General features: G+C 41.9%; 1 protein-coding gene across 3 annotated transcripts in view; it reads left to right on the top strand.

Moving 5' to 3' along the window:
- Positions 1–12,753: 12,753 nt before the first annotated feature.
- DYM (dymeclin) overlaps positions 12,754–21,315 on the top strand; it is a 394,524-nt gene continuing 385,962 nt past the window's right edge. Inside the window, exon 1 of one of the 3 annotated variants that reach the window (XM_027526260.1) lies at positions 12,754–13,016. The gene's annotated coding sequence lies outside the window, so the exon portion shown is untranslated. The remainder of the gene's footprint in view (positions 13,017–21,315) is intronic. The other 2 variants (XM_027526261.1, XM_027526262.1) reach the window with 2 other exon arrangements.

Below are 21,315 nucleotides of genomic sequence, written 5' to 3'. Positions count from 1 at the left end.
GCCCAGAGTCAGACACGACTGAAGCGACGCAGCAGCAGTGCTGTCAGCCATTTCACACTGGGCATGAGACATCTCCCCCTCCTGATTGCCCTTCGCAGGATAATCTGGTTCTGGTTAATGTACAGTATATGTCCCTTAGGAGGGGCACCCGGAAACTGGCAGCTGTCATACATGTGAGTTGATTACCACCTGGATTATGTAGGTGAATTAAAATTTATAGAAAAAGGCATGCTACATGCATTACTTAATTTATCTCACAGCAACTATGACATATGAATGGGATGTTACTGTCTCCAGTAGACAACTAGTCTCAAAAAGGTTACGTGACTATTATGGGCTGCATGTTTGTCTCTGCCCCCCTCCAAGCCCAATTTATATATTGAAGCCCTAACCCCAATGGGACAATATCAGGAGGTGGAGTCTTTCGGAGGTGATTAGGTTTCGGTAGGGTTGTGAGGGTGGAGCCCCCATGACAGGATTAGTGTCTATATTAGGAAAGAAAGAAACTAGCCCATCTTTCTCCACCATGTGGGGCTATGATGACAAGAGCCACCAGCAAACCAGGAACAGTGTTCTTACCAGATACAAGATGAGCCAGTGTCTTGATCACCGGAGGCTGGACTCCCCAACCTCCAGAACTGTGAGAAATAAGCATCTGTTGTTTGAGCCACCCAGTCTGTGGTATTCAGTTACAGGAGATAACGAAGAACTGACTAGGGGAGTGACTTTCTCAAATCATTCAGCTCATAATTATGGAACCAGAATTCAAAGTCAAGTCTGACTCCAAAGTCTGCTCTTCGTTTTTCAGAAAAGTTGGAAATGGGAGCACTGTTCACCGACAGGCTTGAAACAATAATCTAGAGATAGTTTTGATACTGCTTGTGGAGGCCTTCTAATAGGCAGAGGTCTTTTTAGGCCCTTTAGTTTCTAAGAAGAGAGACAGCACCCTCCAGGTGAAGATTTGTTCACAGGTGGAATCTGTTCCAACTTGCTCCACAGGAAAGCTGCACTTTCGGACTTTGTAAACTGGTAGTTATACAAGATTCAATTTAGGAGGTTTTGAGAGACCTCTGGTCTACCTATTTGGTTCCACTTTATGACCCAGCCCTTCTTTACCTCCTGTTGTTTTTTTTTTTTAATAATTATATATTTCGCTGCGTTATGTCTTGGTTGTAGCTTTTTTACATGGGATCTTGTGTTGCAGCACGTGGTCTTCTGTCTAGTTGGCATGTGGAATCTTAGTTCATGGAGCAGGGATTGAACCTGTGTCCCCTGCATTGCAAGGCAGATTCTTAAGCACTGGACCAGCAGTGAAGTCCCTCCTCCTGCTTTTAATGTTCTGAATTTTGTATTCCATGTGTTTGCAAGTCACTTTAAATACTTTGGAAAAGAATCTAAACAGACTAACAACTGAATAATTAGTCCCAGCTCTTTCCCCTTTTCTCCATCATATCTAATCTGAGTTTTCTAGAGTACAGGCAAGCTCTTTTAGTAGCCTGCTCTACTTAATGAATTTATAGTTTCTAATACCTTCTGGGATAACTTTAATTTGAGCCATAACCTACCCATTTTTTAATAGTTTTCAGTCTATAGCATTTAAAAATCTTTAATCATACTTTTCTTTTTGGAATAGGTGATACGTTCATGAGGTACAAAATTCACAAGTTATAAGACTGCACACAGAGATTTCTTCCTCCTGTCCTGGTTCCCAGGAACCCAGTTCACCTCCTAAGAGGCTGTCAGGTTTACCAGTTTCTTCCAGAGTTATTTTTTTAAGGTGTAAGCAAATACACACATAGGTATGTATTTACTTTCTCTAAGTCAAAAGGAACATACAAAATACTCTGCTTAGTTTTCTTCTTTTGATTAAAAGTATATCTTAAAAGTATATCATGGCATCCAGTCCCATCACTTCATGGCAGATAGATGGGGAAACAATGGAAACAGTGACAGATTTTATTTTCTTGGGTTCCAAAATCACTGCAGCCATGATGATGGTGACTGTAGCCATGAAATTAAAAGATGTTTGCTCCTTGGAAGAAAAACTATGACAAACCTGGACAGCATATTAAAAAACAGAGACACTATTTCGCCAACAAAGTTCATCTAGTCAAAGCTATTTTTTTTCCAGTAGTCATGTATGGATATGAGAGTTGGACTATAAAGAAGGCTGAGTGCTGAAGAATTGATGCCTTTGAACTGTGGTGTTGGAGAAGACTCTTGAGGGTCCCTTGGACTGCAAGGAGATCAAGGCAGTCAATCCTAAAGGAAATCGATCCTTAATATTCATTGGAAGGACTGATGCTGAAGCTGAAGTTCCAATGCTTTGGCCACCTGATACAAAGAACTGACTCATTGGAAAATACCTTAATGCTGAGAAAGACTGAAGGCAGGAGAAGGGGACAACAGGGGATGAGATGGTTGGATGGCATCACCAACTCAATGGACATGAGTTTGAGCAAGCTCCAGGAGATGGTCAAAGACAGGGAAGACTGGCGTGTTGCAGTCCATGGGGTTGCAGAGTCGGACACGACTGAGCGACTGAACTGAACTAACTTAAAAAGAGTACGTGTATCTTGAAGATCAGTGGCTATTAGATTGCCTTTTCTCTTTTAACATTACCAAAAAATGTATAATCACACTTAATAACAGATTATCAAAATATAGGAAGCAAAAATGGGCAAAGTTGAAAGGAGAAAAGAGATAGTTTATAATAATAGTTGGATACTTCAATACAGCTCTCTCACTGATGGATAGAACCGCCAGAGAGAAGGTAAGTAAGGACATAGAGGACTTGACCAATGCATTGAGCCAACCAGTTGACCAACCAACTGGTTCTAACAGATACATGCAGAAAACTTTACTCAAAAACAACAGGGTACACATTCTTCGCACGTGCACATGGGTCATTCTCATATAACAAGAAGCTTATGTTAAGCCATAAATTGTCTCAATAGATTTAAAAGGTAATATCATGTAGAGTATCCTCTCTGACCACACTGAAAGGAAGTTAGAAATCAATAGCAGAAGGACAACTGGAAAACTCACAAATCTTTGGAAATTAAAAACCACACTTTGTAAAAATTTTTGCCCATGCCAAGTGGCATGTGGGTCTTAGTTCACCAACCAGGGATTGAACCCGTGGCACTTGCGTTGGAAGGGCAGAGTCTTAACTACTGGACTGCCAAGGAAGTCCCTAAAAGACACACTCATAAACAACTAGTGGATAAAAGAATTCACCAGGGAAATCAGAAAATATCTTGAGGGAATTCCCTGGTGGTCCAATGGTTAGAATTCCAAGCTTTCACTGCCAAGGGTGTGAGTTCAACTGCTGGTGGAGGAATCAAGATTCCCAAGCTGCATGGTGTGCCCTCCCCTCCAAAACACTCTTGAGACAAATGAAAATAAAAACACCATGTAACAAAACTTAAGGGACACAATGAAAGCAGTGCTAAGTGAGAAATTTATAGTTACACATGTTTATATTTAAGAAGAAGAAAGATCTCAAATCAACATTACAATTTAAGGAACTAGGAAAAAAAGAGCAAACTAAACCCAAAGCTAGCAGAGGGAAGGAAATAGTAAAGATTAAAGGCAGTGATTAAATGAAATAGGGAATTGAAAAGTGATAGAGAAAATCAACGAAACCAAGCCATGGTTCTTCAAAAAGATCAACAAAACTGACACATTTTTATCTACATTGCCTAAGAAAAAGAGAGAGAAGAGTCAAATTACTAAAATCATAAGTGAAACATTACAATCTATGCAACAGAAAATAAGAAAGATTATAAGAGTACTATGAGCAACTGTACATAAACAAAATGGATAATCTCGATGAAATAGACAAATTCCTAGAAACACAAAACCTACCAAAACTGAATCTTGAAGAAATAGATATCCTGATTGATCTATGACTAGTAAAGAGGTTGACTCCGTAATCAAAAATCTCCTAACAAAGAAAATCCCTAGACCTAATGGCTGCTTCACAAGTGAGTTCTATCATAACATCTAAAGAAGAATTAACACCAATCATTCTCAAACTTTCCCAAAAAATTGAAGAGGAGGTAATACTTCTTAACTCATTCTATGAGTTTTGCCTTGCCCTAATGTCAGAGCCATTACAAAAAAAAAAAAGAGAGAGAGAGAGAGAGAAAGAAACAAACAGATCAATATCTCTGGTTTATATAGATTCAAAAATTCTCAACAAAGTACTAGAAAATTAAATTCAACAGCATATTGAAAGGATTATATACCACAAGCAAGTGGGCTTTATTCCTGGGATGCAAGAATGCTTCATCATGTTGTTGTAGGGCAGAAACCAACACAAGACTGTCAAGCAATTATCCTCCAATTAAAAATAAATTTTTAAAAAAGAACGGTTCAACACACAAAAATTGCTCAGTGTAATATACCACCTTAACAGAATAAAGGGGAAAAAACTCGACATCATCATTTCATATAATGAAGAGAAAGCATTTGATAAAATTCAACATCTTTTTATGATAAAACACTCAACAATCTAGAAATAGAAGGAAACCAATATGATAATACTGCTCAGCCTTATAAAGAAGGGAGATCCTGACTCGTGCTGCAACATGGATGAACCTTTCGGACATTATGCTAAATGAAATAAGCCAGTCCCCAAAAGACAAATGCTGTATGATTCCATATGAGGTACCTAAAATAGTCAAAGTCACAGCGACAGAAAGTAGCAAATGGTTGCCATTGGTGGGTTAGGAGCAGTGGGGAAAGGGAGGTAGTGTTTAATGGGTGCTGAGTTTCAGCTGGGGAAGATGAAAAAGTTTTGGAGACAGGTGTTGGGGACAGTTAAACAACAATATAAATGTATTTAATACTACAGGAATGTACGTTTTTTAAATGGTTAAGATAGTAAATTCTGTTTGTTAATTGCAATAAAAATGTTTTGTAAATTATCAAAAAACCCACTACAGTAAATATTTTGCATATAAATTATTTTATTTATGTACACTTTTTTTTTTGGCCCCACCATAGGGTATATGGGATCATAGTTCCCAGACCAGGGATCAAACCCATGCCTCCTGCAGCAGAAGTACAGACACCTAACCACTGGACAGCCAGGAAATTCCCTTGAGTGTACACTCATATTTGTAAAATAGATTTCTAGAAACGTATGTTGCAATGTCAAAGGGTATGTGCTTCATAATTTTGAAAATATTGTCACACTGTTGGCTGAGCTGACATACACAGGCTCCAGCAATGTATGGGGCCTAGTCCCCACATCTTTGCCAACAGTGTGCTATCAAATTTTTTGAATGTTCACCAATCTGATTTGAGAAAAAGATTTCAAGGTAGCTTTCATTTGACTTTCACCTTTTATACGGGAGTTTTGGTGTTTAAGAATTGTTAGTGTTTCCTTTTCTATTAACTGTTCCTGTGTTGGGCAGTGGTGTTTTGAAACCAAATGCAGACATATAGAGTTCTTTTAGATTTTATCCAGCTCTTTTTCTGTTCATTGTTGTAGTTAATAGAAAAAATTTTGAATTATAGTTTTCCGACCAAGTCTATTGGCTCTCGTTATATTTTCGCCAGCCAGTGGATGTCGCTGGTCAGTTTCTGACCACAATGTCTAGTTCTCCAACTGGGATTTCCTGAATTCCAGGGACATCCAGAGACTCTTTGGTCCCAGAGTCATAAAGTTCAGTTCTGAGCTACAATCTCTCCTTCCACCATTACGTCTCTTTCACCATAAAAATTCAAGTTCATAATTAGATTACCATAAAACAACCATAAAAATCCATTCTCCTTGAATTTTGCTGTTATATATTGTTTATATCAGAAGGCGAGTTCTCGGAATTCTGAGTAATCTAGTTGTATAACATTCAGTAACTTTAAAAAACCCCACACTCTTTTTTTTATCACATTTTCTCAGGGGTAAAATGGAGGCAATAATACTTCACTTACAAGATTATGAAAATTAGGTCCAATTACGTATATATTTTGATATATTACATGTGTATACATGTGTATATGTTTGGATATATGTACATATATTATTTTTGTATATATTGAATATAGGCATATATGCAAACTGTGTGTGTGTGTGCCAAGTCGCTTCAGTCACGTCTGACTGTTTGTGACGCCAAGGATTGTAGCCTGCCAGGCTCCTTTGTCCATGGATTCTCCAGGCAAGAATACTGGAGTGGATTGCCATGCCCTCCTCCGGGAGATCTTCCCAACCCAGGGACTGAACCCGTGTCTCTCACATCTCCTAGCATCGGCACCACTAGCGCCGCCTGGGAAGCTGTACAAATGCATACAAATTGAAAAATACATTTGCCGTCCAATTCTACTCCTCAGACTTTAAATACATTGAAATTGTTTTACTTATTGTGTGTCAAGCTTAATTTCATTTAACAACCTGCTGTAAAAGTCTTTCCTCGTCGTTACATAACTTTCTACATCCTTCTTTTTAAAGGCACAGTGTTCTGTTGTCTGGATGTGTCATAATGCATTCAGTCAGGCCCCTGTCATTGAACTTTTAGTATTTCGGTGACATTTTTTAGTCAAGTACACAGTTTTGCACACACAAACAATGGGGAAGGGATGGATTACCCAGGACATTAGTTTTCTGCTGCTGCTGCTGCTAAGTCGCTTCAGTTGTGTCTGACTCTGTGCGACCCCATAGAAGACAGCCCACTAGGCTCCCTTGTCCCTGGGATTCTCCAGGCAAGAACACTGGAGTGGGTTGCCATTTCCTTCTCCAATGCGTGAAAGTGAAAAGTGAAAGTGAAGTTGCTCAGTCTTGTCCGACTCCTAACGACCCCACGGACTGCAGCCTACCAGGCTCCTCTGTCCATGGGATTTTCCAGGCAAGAGTACTGGAGTGGGGTGCCATTGCCTTCTCCGATTTTTTAGCTAAAACTTCGATAATAAAGTAGCACAAACTGGGTGTCTTTAAACAATAGAAATTTATTGTCTCACAGTTCAGGAGGCTGAAAGTCAGAGATCAGGGTGTCTGCAACATTGATTCCTTCTGAGGGCTGTGAGAGAGGATCTGTTACATACCTCTCCTCTAGCTTCTGGGCTTTACTGGCCATCTTTCATGTTCCTTGGCTTGTAGACACACAACCCTGATATCTGCCTTTATCTTCACATGGCATCCTCCTTGTGTTTCTGTTGCCAAAATTTCTGCTTTTATAAGATACCTGTCATACTGAGTTAGGATTCCTCCTAGAGACTTCATTTTTCTAAAAAAGTATTTATTCATTTAGCTGCACTGGGTCTTCGTTGAGGCACACAGGATCTTTTTAGTTGAGGCATGTGGACGCTTCATGGCAGTGTCTGGGATCTATTTCCCTGACCAGCGATCAAACCCAGGCCCCCTGCATTGAGAGTGTGCAGTCTTAGCCACTGGACCACCAGGGGAGTCCCTCTAGTGGGTTCATTTTAATTTGATTGCCTCTGTAAAGATTGTATCTTCAAATAAGGTCACATTTTAAGGTACTAGAATTTAGAACTTTACCATTTGAATTTTTTTTTGACAGGGGGAGTATAATTCAATCCATAGCACCTGGTGAAATGGTTTATTAATTAATTTTAAAAAAGTTTGGTGGTGGTGTCGGCTTAATTGCTAAGTACTGTCTGACTCTTCACGACCCCACAGACTGTAGCCCACCAGGCTCCTCTGCTCATGGGATTTTCCAGGTAAGAATAATGGAATGGGTTGCCATTTCCTTCTCTGAGGGAGAGTGGGGGATGGATCTTCCCCACCCAGGGATTGAACCTGGATCTCCTGCATTGCAGGCAGATTATCAACTGAACCACCAGGAAAGTCCCCAAAAGGTTTACTAAGTGCCTATGGGAGCCTTGGACTATGCCAATAAACAGAAAGTCCCTTCTTTAGGAAATTTACATTCCAGTAGCAAGGAGGCAAATAAACAGATAACTCTACAATGTGTCAAGGGGTGAATAAAAGCGGTGCCGAAAAATGGAGGGGGAAAGGATGGATAGTGCTGGAGTAGGGGACAGGAGGTGAGGGTTGGGAGGCGTCCCTGTTTTATGCAGGGTGGACAATATCCCATTTGACCAGTCTTGGAGGAGATAAGGGAGAAAGTCTTCACAGTGGTCTAAATTAATTATAATTTGTTTTACTTATTTAATGGTCTTCTACCTGAGTGCCAAAGAGTTGATACTTTTGAACTGTGGTGTTGGAGAAGACTCTTGAGAGTCCCTTGAGGAGACTTGAGGTTGCAAGGAGATCCAACCAATCCATTCTGAAGGAGATCAGTCCTGAATGTTCATTGGAAGGACTGATGTTGAAGCTGAAACTCCAATACTTTGGCCACCTGGTGTGAAGAGCTGACTCATTTGAAAAGACCCTGATGCTGGGCAAGACTGAAGGCAGGAGGAGAAGGGGATGACAAAGGATGAGATGGTTGGATGGCATCACTGACTCAATGGACATGAGTTTGAGTAAACTCCGGGAGTTGGTGATGGACAGGGAGGCCTGGTGTGCTGAAGTCCATGGGGTCGCAAAGAGTCGGACATGACTGAGAGACTGAACTGAACTGAACCAGAAACAAGGGCTTCCCTGGTGGCTCAGCTGGTGAAGAATCCGCCTGCAATGTGGGAGACCTGGTTTGATCCCTGGGTTGGGAAGATCCCCTGGAGAAGGGAAAGGCTACCCATTCCAGTATTCTGGCCTAGAGAATTCCATGGACTATATAGTCCATGGGGTCAGAAAGAGTCGGACATGACTGAGCAACTTTCACTTCACTTCACCAGAATGTAAGTTTCTTGAAGGCAAGAAACTATACAGTTGGTAACATCCCAGTACCTAGAGCCATGTCCGGAATTTATATGGCATGCAGTAAAATATTCTTTACTAAAAAAAAGGGGAAAGAGTGGTCCAAGCAGAGGGAACAGTAGGTACCTTAGGTCCTGACCTGCGAGTGTGCTAGGAGTACCTGTAAGGAGGCCCTTCCAATTAGGTCTGACAGAGGCAAGTGGAGGTGAGATTAATTAGAGGGGTGGGATGGGGTTGGGATTGAGGCATCTTGTAGGCCATTAAATACTATTGGATTAAAAAAAGTATTTATTTATTTTTTGGCTGCACTGGGTCTTTGTCACCGCAAGGGCTTTTCTGTTTTTGGAGAGCTGGGGCTACTCTCTGGTTGCAGTGTGCGGGCTCCTCACTGCGGTGGCTTCCCATGTTGCTCTGTGGCTTCTGTGGCTCAAGGGTGCGAAGGCGTCAGTGTTTGCAGTTTCTGGGCTCTAGAGCACAGGCTCCACAGTTGTGGGGCACGGGCTTAGTTGCCCCATAGCATGTGGGAATCAGAGCTGGAACCATGTCTCCTCCTGCATTGGCAGGTAGGTGCTTTACCACTGAGCCTTCAGGGAAGCCCCAGTGGTTTTGATTCAGAATGAGGTGAGAAGCCACTGGAAGTCTTTTAGCAGGCGAGGGACATGGTCTGATTAATGGAGATGGAAGGAGGGAATCATGTTTAGAGCTTCAGAGAAAATCAGGCTTACAGAATAATCTCATTTTGAGATTTGCAGTATATTTCATTCTTTGGGTAAACCTAGGAAAAGTTCCATCATTCCATAGCCATTTATTTGATCATATTAGAAACCATTTACTACTGAAGGACCATGGTGGAATAATTTTTTGTTGTTGGTTTGGTTCAGTTCTATTTGTTTTAACGCTAAAGGAAATTTCAATTTTGCAGGTATACATTTTATTCGTACGATGTTGATGAGAACTTCCCTGGTGATCCAGTGGTTAGGGCTCTGTGTTTTCACTGCTGGGTCCTTGGTTCAGTCCCTTATCAGGGAACTAAGGGCTACTCTCTAATTGCGGTGCTTGGGCTTCTCATTGCGGTGGCTTCTCTCGTTGCCGAGCCTGGGTCCTAGGGCTCGAGGGCTTCAGTAGTTGCAGAAAGTGGCTCCGTAGCTGTGGCTCCCGAGTTCTAGAGCACAGGCTCAATAGCTGTGACGCATGGTCTTAGTTGCTCCCCAGCATGTGGGATCTTCCCGGATCAGGGATTAAACCTGTGTCTCCTGCATTGGCAGGCAGATTCTTTACCCCCGAGCCACCAGGGAAGCCCTGTGCGTTTTCTGTTTTATAGTTACTTTCTAAGTAGCATGGGTATTTGTACAGTCCCAAACTGGGAGTGTGTTGGCAAGATAGGTAGCCATTAGAGAGTTTTCTTTTAAATTTATTTTTATTTATTTATTGGTTTTTTTTTTTTTTTTTTTTTGATTCACTGCACGGCTTGTGGGAATCTTAGTTCCCTGACCAGGGATTAAACCCAGGTTCATGGCAGTGAAAGCCCAGGTCTCAGACCACTGGACCACCAGGGAATTCCTGTGAGTTTTCTTTTATTTATACTTTAAAACTTTTGAGCGTATTTGTTTTCTACCACTGCTACAAAAAAATTATAACACATCTAGTGGCTTAAAACAACAAAAAAAAATGTATTATCTTACAGTTCTGTGGGTGAAAAGTCTGACTCAGTCTCACTGAGATAAAATCAAGGTATCGGCAAGACTGTGTTCTCCTCTGAAGGCTCAGGGGATAATCTGTTTCCTTGCCTTTTCCAGATTCTGGAGGTCACTCCCACATCCTGTCTCTCATCATTTTCGAAGCCAGCAATGCCTGATCCTTACGTTGAATCACTTGATCTTCTGCCAGAGCCATATTTATGACTCACTTTTTCTGTCTCCCTCTCACTTTCTACTTTTGTGATCACAATGGGCCCACTCTGATAAATAAGGGATAATCTCTCTATTTTAAGGTCATCTGACTAGCAACCTTAATGTTATCCGTAACCTTAATTCCCCTTTGCCATGTAACCTAGTATCTTCATAAATTTTGGGGATTAGGATGTGGACATCTTCTAGGTGGCCATTATTTAAGCTGCCACATGGAATAATTTTAATTTAGAGAAGAATTGCAAGGTACAAATAGTTTCAGAATATCCTCTGCCCAGTTCCCTTAAATGTTAGTATCTTACTTAACCATCACACATTAGTCAAAACTAAGAAATTAACATAGGTTATCCTCAACAAAAGTCCAGACTTTATCTGGATTTCATCAGTTTTCCCACTATTGTTGTTTTTGATTCCAGGATCCAATCCAAGATACCCATTGCATTTAGTGTGAGGTTTTTTATGGCTTTCTTGTTAGTGCTTCTGCACTAACTGGACACTGAAATAGTCAAGTCAGTCAAAGTTATTGTGCTATTTGTGCAGGCAGTATTGAAAGTCGGTGACCAAGGATGATACTTTGCACATTACAAACACAATAAGTAGTTTTCAAAAGACTGCTACTCCAACTCATGCATTATATATTGTGAAAACCACTCCTATTATTATTCTTTGATTTATCATGTTTGCTTAGCAACATTATGACAAGTGCCTAGGAACACTGGTTTCTAGTGAAACTTTTATTTTAAGCTATCCAAAAAATACAAAAAGGAGAGGATATTAAATCTCACAGACAGGATTGCCTCGAATAGAATAAGTTTCCTCTTGGTCTATAAGTCAGTTCTGAAGAGATGCTCACAATCGTTGCTAGGTCATTCTGGGGTAGAACAGACTGTGTACTTTTTGTACAGGCAAAATTCTAAAGTACTTTGAGGTTTATTTTGGCGCTTGATTCTCTTTTTGCTTCATGAATTTAATTATCATGTAATTCATATATATGTTACAGAAAAATTAGAAAACACATATGAAAAAAACTATTTTTAATCATACATGCTCTTATTCCCCAAAGAGAATAACTGTTAAAATTCTTTTAGCCTCTCCCCCCTTGGGAGTACATACATAAGTATTATAAACATAATTTATTATCCAATTTTCAAAAATAAATTATATTTATATGAAATAATACCATACATACTGTTTCTACTCCATGTATCATGAACACGGTAGCCATAGCATTATTTACAACGGTTGCATAGCCATGTCCACTTCTTTTTAGCTAGGCTCCCAGGTATCTTATATTTTAGTTTATTTTTTGTAGTAATTCTGCAAATTCAGAGAACCTGCTGGCAATAAAAGCTGGAAAAGTATATATAAGACCTCTATAATACTTCAATATACTTCAGTATATTGGCATATACTATTTATATTAAGGAAATAACAGTTACCTATCTCACAGCGTTATTTGAAGAAATTAAGTATTGGACAGCACATAGAAAACAATCCATAATCTGAGTTAATTACTATCATGCCATCGACAAGCGTTCTGTATGGGAAGTATAATCATGGTCTTGTATACATATTTTATATGAGAAAACTGGCTGGAGAGGTGAACTAAAGGCTCAGTGACATCAGTCTGGTAACCTCAGCTTATCTGACTACAAATTCCATGCTTTTGCCGCTGCACCATATCGACACTCTGTTATGTCGGACCTGTTCTTTCTGACAGGATGGTAAGCTGTTCCTGCTACCCGAGCTCCATCGAACACTATTTCCCTATTTCCCAAATTCTTCAGAGTCCTCCAAGGAACTGCTTGATTCTAAGGTGACTATTGGATTGGAATGAACAGGGGCCTTTAATAAACGTAAGATCCCAGCACAAACGCTGCGGGGTAAGCCAGGACGTCAGCACTAGGGTGAGAAAGTCAAGCAGTGTCTCGGTTTCGCCACGTGGCTTTGCCGTTACCCTGGAAGCGCAGGCGGGCGGAGAAACGCCTAACGCCCCCCGCTCAGGACTACAGTTCCCAGAAGCCCGCGCGCCGCATGCCACGTGACCGCCAGCGGGCGCGCGCTGGGCCGTTCGGCCCCCAGCGGCGTTCCCCGCTTGCTTCTCTCTTCAGTCCCCGCCTCCGGGCCTCCGCCTCGACGCTGCCCGGGCCGGAGCCGAGCAGAGGAGCCGGAGCCGGAGCCGTGGAGACGTGGGAAACATGGAGGCTTGAGGCGGCGTGCGCCACCCCGGCTGCGGCGGTGACCGAGGCTCGTCGTGTCCCCGCTGTTACCCAACCGTCTGTCCGTGCGCTGAAAGCGGATCTCCCCGCCGGCTGAGGCAGGTGGGCTGTGGCGCCGCCCCCCGGCCGCGCGACCCTGGAAGCCGGGCGGGGCCGCCAGCCCCTCGTCAGAGCGGCTTTGGGAGCAGCCTCCCCTCCCCCGGCCGGGGCTGGCCAAAAGAGTCCCCCGGCCGTGCAGGGGCTGTGCCTGGGCCGCAAGAGCCGCCCCCCGCATCCAGGGTTCAGTGGCACTCGGCGCCGAGGAGTGAGGGGGTGTGTTAACCAAGCGAGTGGGTGGGGGCGGGCCTCAGTCCGTGTGGGCCACCGAAGAACAAGTCGGTGATGAGGGGGTGGGATTGAGGTGACCGGTGGGCCTGTGATGGGCAGCCGAGCAATAATATTGCCTTTTGGGAGGGGGGGCAAATTTTTGCGATGCAATTTACATACCATAAAATTCACCCTTTAAGAGTATTATCAAAGTATAACTCAGTGTTGTTGTTTTTTTTAAGTCACTGTATTTTAAAAAGCATAGTCACGGGGTTGTGCAGCTATCTTAATTTCAGAACATTTCTGTCACCCAAAAACGAAACCTGTACCCATTAGAAGTCACTCCTTATTTTCCACTCCCTCACTCCCTGGCAACTAGTGATTGTGTTTTAACTGAAAGGTGAGAGGGTGGGAAGTTAGCTCGTCGAGTGTTGGTGAACAGTACTGGGTTAACAGAGTTGATAGGATGATAGTACTGAAATACAGGGAAGTACTGGGATGATTGTAATAGTGCCAGCAGAGGAGTGCTCAGGGTAGACTTGCTAAGGGGGAGGTTGAGTAGAATCCTTAGAAGAGGGGAAGGTTGGAGGGAGAGATGTGTAGAGAGAAAGTGTGCTGAAAGAGATGAAAACGTGTGTGTAGACGGTGGAAGAGGGACCCCGGAAGAAAGTGCGTGTGTGTATGTGTGTGTGTGTTTAGAGCACCCTTTCAGAGGGACCCTGACTGTATGTGTGTGTGTGTGTGTGTTTAGAGCACCCTTTCAGAGGGACCCTGGCTTTGGGCGGATCAATTGAGGGCTCAAGAGAGGAACTGGAGGTGGGAGGGAAGAGGATCTATGGGAATAGGTGAATGGTTGCTGCTGAGCTTGAAATTTACTAATGATGTAGATTTCTGAATATCCTGCTTTGTGTTGTTTATCTTGGATAATTCTGTAACTCAGATAGACTGAGCAAATATAACTCTTCCCATTCTGCAAATGAAGAATCAGTCTTTTAGCTGATAGGTGACTTCCTGAAACTCATTAGTAAATCAGGCAAAATGAGTGGGAATAAAATAGTAATTGATGCACGTGGTGAAAATTGAGGTGGGGCAGATGTTATAGGAGGGCTTCCCAGATGGCTCTGTGGTAAAGAATCCACCTGCCAAGCAGGAAATGCAGGTGAAACTCGGGTTCGATTCCCTGGAGAAGAAAATGGTGACCACTGGGTCACCATTCTTGCCCGGAGAATCCCATTGACAGAGGAGTCTGGTGGGCTACAGTCCATGGGGTTGTAAAAGAGTCGGACAGGACTTAGTGACTGAACAACAAATGTTACAGGAAGGAGTTTTAAACTATTCACCTATTAAATGTCTTAAATCCATATTATGATGATAAATAGGTCAGGGACTTTGTACTTTTTAATTTGGAAAAGTTCAATCTGGGCTAATATAATATACCCCCATGTACTCATTACCCAGCTCTAACAGTAACTCAGGCTAATTTAATTTCATTTATGGCTCTGTCAATTGCTAGTCCCACTCCAAATATTTGTAAATATAGTCCCACTTCACATATTTGTAAATATTTGAGTATATATCTCTAGAAGATTGAGTCATTCTTCTTAATATACCCACAATATGATTAGCATACACCCCAAATAATCTCTTGTATATTTAGAAGGACTTATTTTTTAAAATGTGGCATCCATCTGATACTGAATAAGCAGTGCAAACATTTTGATGCTTGACTTTCTGAAAAATATAGTATTATTTCCAGATTTTTCCAGTCAATCCTGTTCTCCTGACGCTTCTATTTTCTTGGTTGATATGGTTCATTCTTCTATAGAAAGTTTTAAGAATTGTCACTTTGGCTGGCTTTTTAGTGGATGGAGTTTTGTGAGAGCATGAGAAAAATAGAAGTGAACTATATCACAAAATGCACAAGTAACTTATCTCTGATAATGCTTTAAGTATTTGGGCAGTTTGATTATGCTTCTCTCCTCTAGACAATTTCACATATTGTTAGAAGTTGTTTAATGTGTGTATGTTAGTTTTCTATGATTACTCTAACAAATCACAAATTTAGTGGCGTAAAACAATACAAACTTGTTCTTTTTTTAAATCATTTATTTGGCTGTGCCGGGTCTCAGTTGTGGCATGCAGGACCTTCCATCTTCATTGCACCATCTGTGATCTAGTTGTGGCCTACGAACTCTTAGTTGTGGCACATGGGATCTAGTTCCCTATCCAGGGACGGAACCCCGGCACCCTGCATTGGGAGTACAAGAGTCCCAGCCACAGGAATACCCGGGAAGTCCCCAAACTTATTCTTTTGAAGTTCTGTGTTTTAGAAGTCCAAAATGGGTCTCACCGGGCTAAAGTTAGTTGGTCAAGCCTGTATTCCTTTTGGGAAGTTTCTAGGGGAGAATCTGTTTCCTTGCCTCTCCCAACCACATTCCTTCGTTTGTGACCCTCTTCATCTTCAAAACCAGCCGCGTTGCATCATTCTGTTACGCAGTTGATCTGACCACAGCTGGGAAAGATTCTCCATTTTTAAGCATCTATGTGATTAGATCAGGTACATCTGGGTAATTCAGAGTAATTTCCCCCAACTCAAAGTCCTTAACTTAAGGATTCCTGCAAAGTCCCTTTTGCTATGTAAAACACCAGAAACACGGGTTCCAAAGATTAGGATGTGGACATCTTCGGGAATTGTTACTCTGCCTATCACAGTATGGTCGGGCATACTTTGTTAAGTGATTTTGTTTGCTGTTACAAATGCAGTGTGTCATCTTTCACTTCGTAAGATAAAGGGGTTAGTGCTAGAGAGGACTGTTTCATTTTCCCTTTATTGATGGTAAACGGATAATGTGGAATATGTCTGTGGCATTTGTAGAGTGAGACCTTTTTAAAAAAAGTGCAATAATGTGTAAAGTCTTTCTGTATTTCATTTCGGTCTTTTTCACATTCATGTTTTTTCAGTATTGCATACTTGTAATCAGAGTGTATATATAATGCTCAAGTCACAGGACACTCTGGGGGAATGATGGTTCCCTGCCCGGAGTGAGAGACCAGGTGCTGTCTGTCCTGGTGGGTGATGGAGGCACCTCCAGTTCAATAGGAAGACAGAGGGAGAGAAGGTTTTCAGGAAGAACGAACTGCTGTGAGAGTTGGGCTCGAATTCCCTTCCAGGATTTTCCTTAATGTGACTCAGCTGCATGGTTGTGGGCCTGAAAAGCAGAGGATCATGATGGCCTTTGCTGCTCTTCCTTTCCCAGGCTGTGGAGAAGATGCTGAAACTTCTCAGTAGAGATTTCAGGAAGTCCTGTACTTTGGCATCCTGTTTCTTGAGGGGGCTCCACTTTCCAGCGTAGCTCTCAGGGTCTTAACTGCCTCTGAGCATGAAGGTCTTGTCTCTCTGATGGTGGTGTGTTTTAGCTTACCGCTAAGCCAAATATAATGAAAATATAATAATAATAATATTAATAGGTAATAATTACTTATTATTATTAAAAAGTATAATGGGAATCGTTAAATATCTGTGCCTATCTTTAAGCTTATTCTCCCTCCTAAGATTCTTAGTTGAGCTTAACTCTATGAACTTCTTAAAAGCTGCTTGCAGTTTTAAGTGATCCTTGTGTTGGTCTGTTCGTAGACGAAATAATCGAGGAGGGCTGAGAAGAAGTTTACATAGCTCTTATATGCTACAGACTTTTTGTTTTCATTCTTTTAGGAAAGTTTGGTCAATAGTTTTTGATGTCTTCTCTAGTTTTTAGCATTGTTTTAAAAATTCAGACACCAGGTAAGGGGTGGGGATGGGTGAAATGGATGAAAGTGATCAAAAGACGCAGATGTCCAGTTATGGAATAAAGCATCTAGGAATGTAATGTGCAGTGTGGTGACTGTAGTCAATAATACTGTATTATGTGTTTGAACTGGACATGGAACAACAGACTGGTTCCAAATAGGAAAAGGAGCTCGTCAAGGCTGTATATTGTCACCCTGTTTATTTAACTTATATGCAGAGTACATCATGAGAAACGCTGGACTGGAAGAAACACAAGCTGGAATCAAGATTGCCAGGAGAAATATCAAACACCTCAGATATGCAGATGACACCACCCTTATGGCAGAAAGTGAAGAGGAACTCAAGAGCCTCTTGATCAAAGTGAAAGTGGAGAGAGAAAAAGTTGGCTTAAAGCTCAACATTCAGAAAACAAAGATCATGCATCCGGTCCCATCACTTCATGGGAAATAGATGGGGAAACAGTGGAAGCAGTATCAGACTTTATTTCTCTGGGCTCGAAAATCACTACAGATGGTGACTGCAGCCATGAAATTAAAAGATGCTTACTCCTTGGAAGGAAAGTTATGACCAACCTAGATAGCATATTCAAAAGCAGAGACATTACTTTGCCAACAAAGGTTCGTCTAGTCAAGGCTATGGTTTTTCCTGTGGTCATGTATGGATGTGAGAGTTGGACTGTGAAGAAGGCTGAGCACCGAAGAATTGATGCTTTTGAATGTAGTGTTGGAGAAGACTTGAGAGTCCCTTGGACTGCAAGGAGATCCAACCAGTCCATTCTGAAGGAGATCAGCCCTGGGATTTCTTTGGAAGGAATGATGCTAAAGCTGAAACTCCAGTACTTTGGCCACCTCATGCGAAGAGTTGACTCATTGGAAAAGACTCTGATGCTGGAGGAATTGGGGGCAAGAGGAGAAGGGGACGACAGAGGATGAGATGGCTGGATGGCATCACTGACTCGATGGACGTGAGTCTGAGTGAACTCTGGGAGTTGGTGATAGACAGGGAGGCCTGGCGTGCTGTGATTCATGGCGTCGCAAAGGTTGGACATGACTGAGCAACTGATCTGATCTGATCTGGTATGTTTGAAAGTTGCTAAGAGTAGATCTTGAATTTCTCATTACAAGAAAAAAAATTAACTTTATGGTGGTAGATGTTAACTAGACTGATTGTGGTGATGATTTTGCAATACAGTATTTGTTGTGTTGTACACCTGAAACTAATATAATGTTATATGTGAATTATATCTCAGTTGAAAAATGCAGGCCCCCAAAGTGACTGTAACTCTCTGATAAGGTCATTGGGGGAAAAAAAAAACAAAAGTTTTTTGGTATGTAATATGACTGATAATGGAGAAGGCAGTGGCACCCCACTCTAGTACTCTTGCCTGGAAAATCCCATGGACAGAGGAGCCAGGTAGGCTGGAGTCCATGGGGTCTCAAAGAGTCGGACACGACTGAGCGACTTCACTTTCACTCTCACTTTCATGCATTAGAGAGGGAAATGGCAACCCACTGCAGTGTTCTTGCCTGGAGAATTCCAGGGACAGCAGAGCCTGGTGGGCTGCCGTCTATGGGGTCGCACAGAGTTGGACACGACTGAAGTGACTTAGCAGCAGCAGCATGACTGATAATAAATTTCTTTTTTAGATTGAGTCAATCACTGAATCTTGACAATTATTCCTTCAAAATATCTCTTGCAACCCTCCACCTTAGAATATTTTCAGAGCCTCCTGTGTCAGTCAAGATTTGATTTGGCTATACATGCAAATACTAGCTTAAACATATCATTACTTTGTTTCTTATGTAAAAGAAGTCCAGAGGTAGACAGTTCAGGGCTGATGCAGTGGCTCTACTGTCATTAGGGTGCTATGCTCAGTTGTGTCTGACTTTGTGACCCTAGGGACTGTAGCCCACCAGGCTCCTCTGTCCATGGGATTTTCCCAGCAAGAATACTGGAATGGGTTGCCATTTTCTCTTCCCAACCTAGGGATTGAACCCATATTTCCTATGTTGACAGGCAGATTCTTTACCACTGAGCTGCCTGGGAAGCCCACTGTCATTAGTGACCCATCCCCTTTTCCAGCTTCTCACCCTGTCATCTCTAGGGTACGGCCCTTGATTTCTGTGTCCAGATGGTAATTTATGGCTTGTCAGATAAATGATCTGACACCCACAGGATGGTTATGGACTAGATGTTCAGTTTAGTCACTCAGTCGTGTCTGACTCTTTGCGACCCCATGAACCGCAGCACGCCATCCCTCCCTGTTCATCACCAACTCCCAGAGTCCACCCAAACCCATGTCCATTGAGCCGGTGATGCCGTCCAACCATCTCATCCTCTGTCGTCCCCTTCTCCTCCTGCCCTCAATCTTTCCCAGCATCAGGGTCTTTTCAAATGAGTCAGCTCTTGCCATCAGTTGGCCAAAGTATTGGAGTTACAGTTTCAACATCAGTTGCACCAGTGAACACCCAGGACTGATTTCCTTTAGGATGGACTGGTTGGATCTCCTTGCAGTCCAAGGGACTCTCAAGAGTCTTCTCCAACACCACAGTTCAAAAGCATCAATTCTTCAGTGCTCAGCTTTCTTTATAGTCCAACTCTCACATCCATACATGACCACTGGAAAAACTATAGCCTTGACTAGACGGACCTTTGTTGGCAAAGTAATGTCTCTGCTTTTCAATATGCTATCTAGGTTGGTCATAACTTTCCTTCCAAGGGGTAAGTGTCTTTTAATTTCATGGCTGCAATCACTATCTGCAGTGATTTTGGAGCCCAAAAAATAAAGTCTGACACTGTTTCCACTGTTTCCCCATCTATTTGCAGTGAAGTGATGGGATCAGATGCCATGATCTTAGTTGTCTGAATGTTGAGCTTTAAGTCAACTTTTTCACTCTCCTCTTTCCCTTTCATCAAGAGGCTCTTTAGTTCTTCTTCACTTTCTGCTATAAGGGTGGTGTCATCTGCATATCTGAGGTTATTGATATTTCTCCCGGCAGTCTTTATTCCAGCTTGTGTTTCCTCCAGCCCAGTGTTTCTCATGATGTACTCTGCATGTAAGTTGAATAAGCAGGGTGACAATATACAGCCTTGATGTACTCCTTTTCCTATTTGGAACCAATCTGTTGTTCCATGTCCAGTTCTAACCGTTGCTTCCTGACCTGCATAGATATAGATATTTTGAAATCATCACTGTACTGGGAGGAGTTCACTGGTTCAGAAGACCGAGAGATAGATGCAATATTGTGGTTACAGTGGGCATAGTAGAAGAGATGCCCTTTAGTAAATTATCCCCTTTGGGCATCAGCTTGCTTCTGGCCTTCTTTGCTTCCCTCCCTATTCCAGCCATGTTGAACTTCTTTCAGTTCCTGGAATGGACCCTGCCTGTTTTGCCTAATCCTAGGCCTACTCACTTTGGAGAAAGAAATGGCAACCCACTCCAGTGTTCTTGCCTGGAGAATCCCAGGGACGGGGGAGCCTGATGGGCTGCCGTCTCTGGGGTCGCACAGAGTCGGACACGACTGAAACGACTTAGCAGCAGCAGCAGCAGGCCTACTCACAGGCTTTTCTCTTTACTTTGAACCCCTGTACCCAACCAGGCCAGTGTTTTAGGTCTTAGCTTTTTATGGCATGACCTCTGGGAAGCTTTCACTGAGTCTTGGATAGTTGCCATGTTATAATTTTTTGTTGATGTGTCTGTATCTCATTCTCAGCTGTAAACAAAATCTATCTTTCCTAGTTTTAACCTTGACTCTTAGTATTAGGCTGGCCACATGGTAGGTGCTCACAAAATACTGACAGAGTCGTGCTTCCGTAACCAGTATGATGGAGCTTAGGTATTGCTAGTTTGTTTTATCAGTCCTGCACCTCTTCTTTGATATTGGCACATTGATTTGTTAATATGAATCAATGATTGTGAAATAGTAAAGCACATTCTTTCCAATTTAGGAGAGTTAATTGACTCCAATTAAGAGTTAATACTTAAAGCAACACTTGCGGGTTGTTAGGTAATTTATAATAATATAATATTATTTGTATTTTATATAAAATACTTTAATAATTTATAATATTATAAAAGATCAGCAGTCCCATGTCTTACCTACTATCTTTTTAGTGTGGTTCCTGGAGACAACTACTTTTAACTATGTTTGTAAGTAATATGTCTAAATGACTATATTGTTATTTATCAATTTTAGGTAATATCTCTTGACTCCTGTTATGGTGGAAGAGGTCCTTTTTCTCCTCCTATCCCTCTTCCAGCCCTTTCGCTGTGGACACTTAAGAATTGGCGCTTAAAAAAAAAAAAAA

The sequence above is a fragment of the Bos indicus x Bos taurus genome, chromosome 24 (assembly GCF_003369695.1).
Source record: "Bos indicus x Bos taurus breed Angus x Brahman F1 hybrid chromosome 24, Bos_hybrid_MaternalHap_v2.0, whole genome shotgun sequence".
In the NCBI taxonomy this organism is placed as follows: Eukaryota; Metazoa; Chordata; class Mammalia; order Artiodactyla; family Bovidae; genus Bos; species Bos indicus x Bos taurus.
The sequence above is the reverse complement of the archived record's forward strand: the minus strand, read 5'-3'. Positions and strand labels throughout refer to the sequence as shown.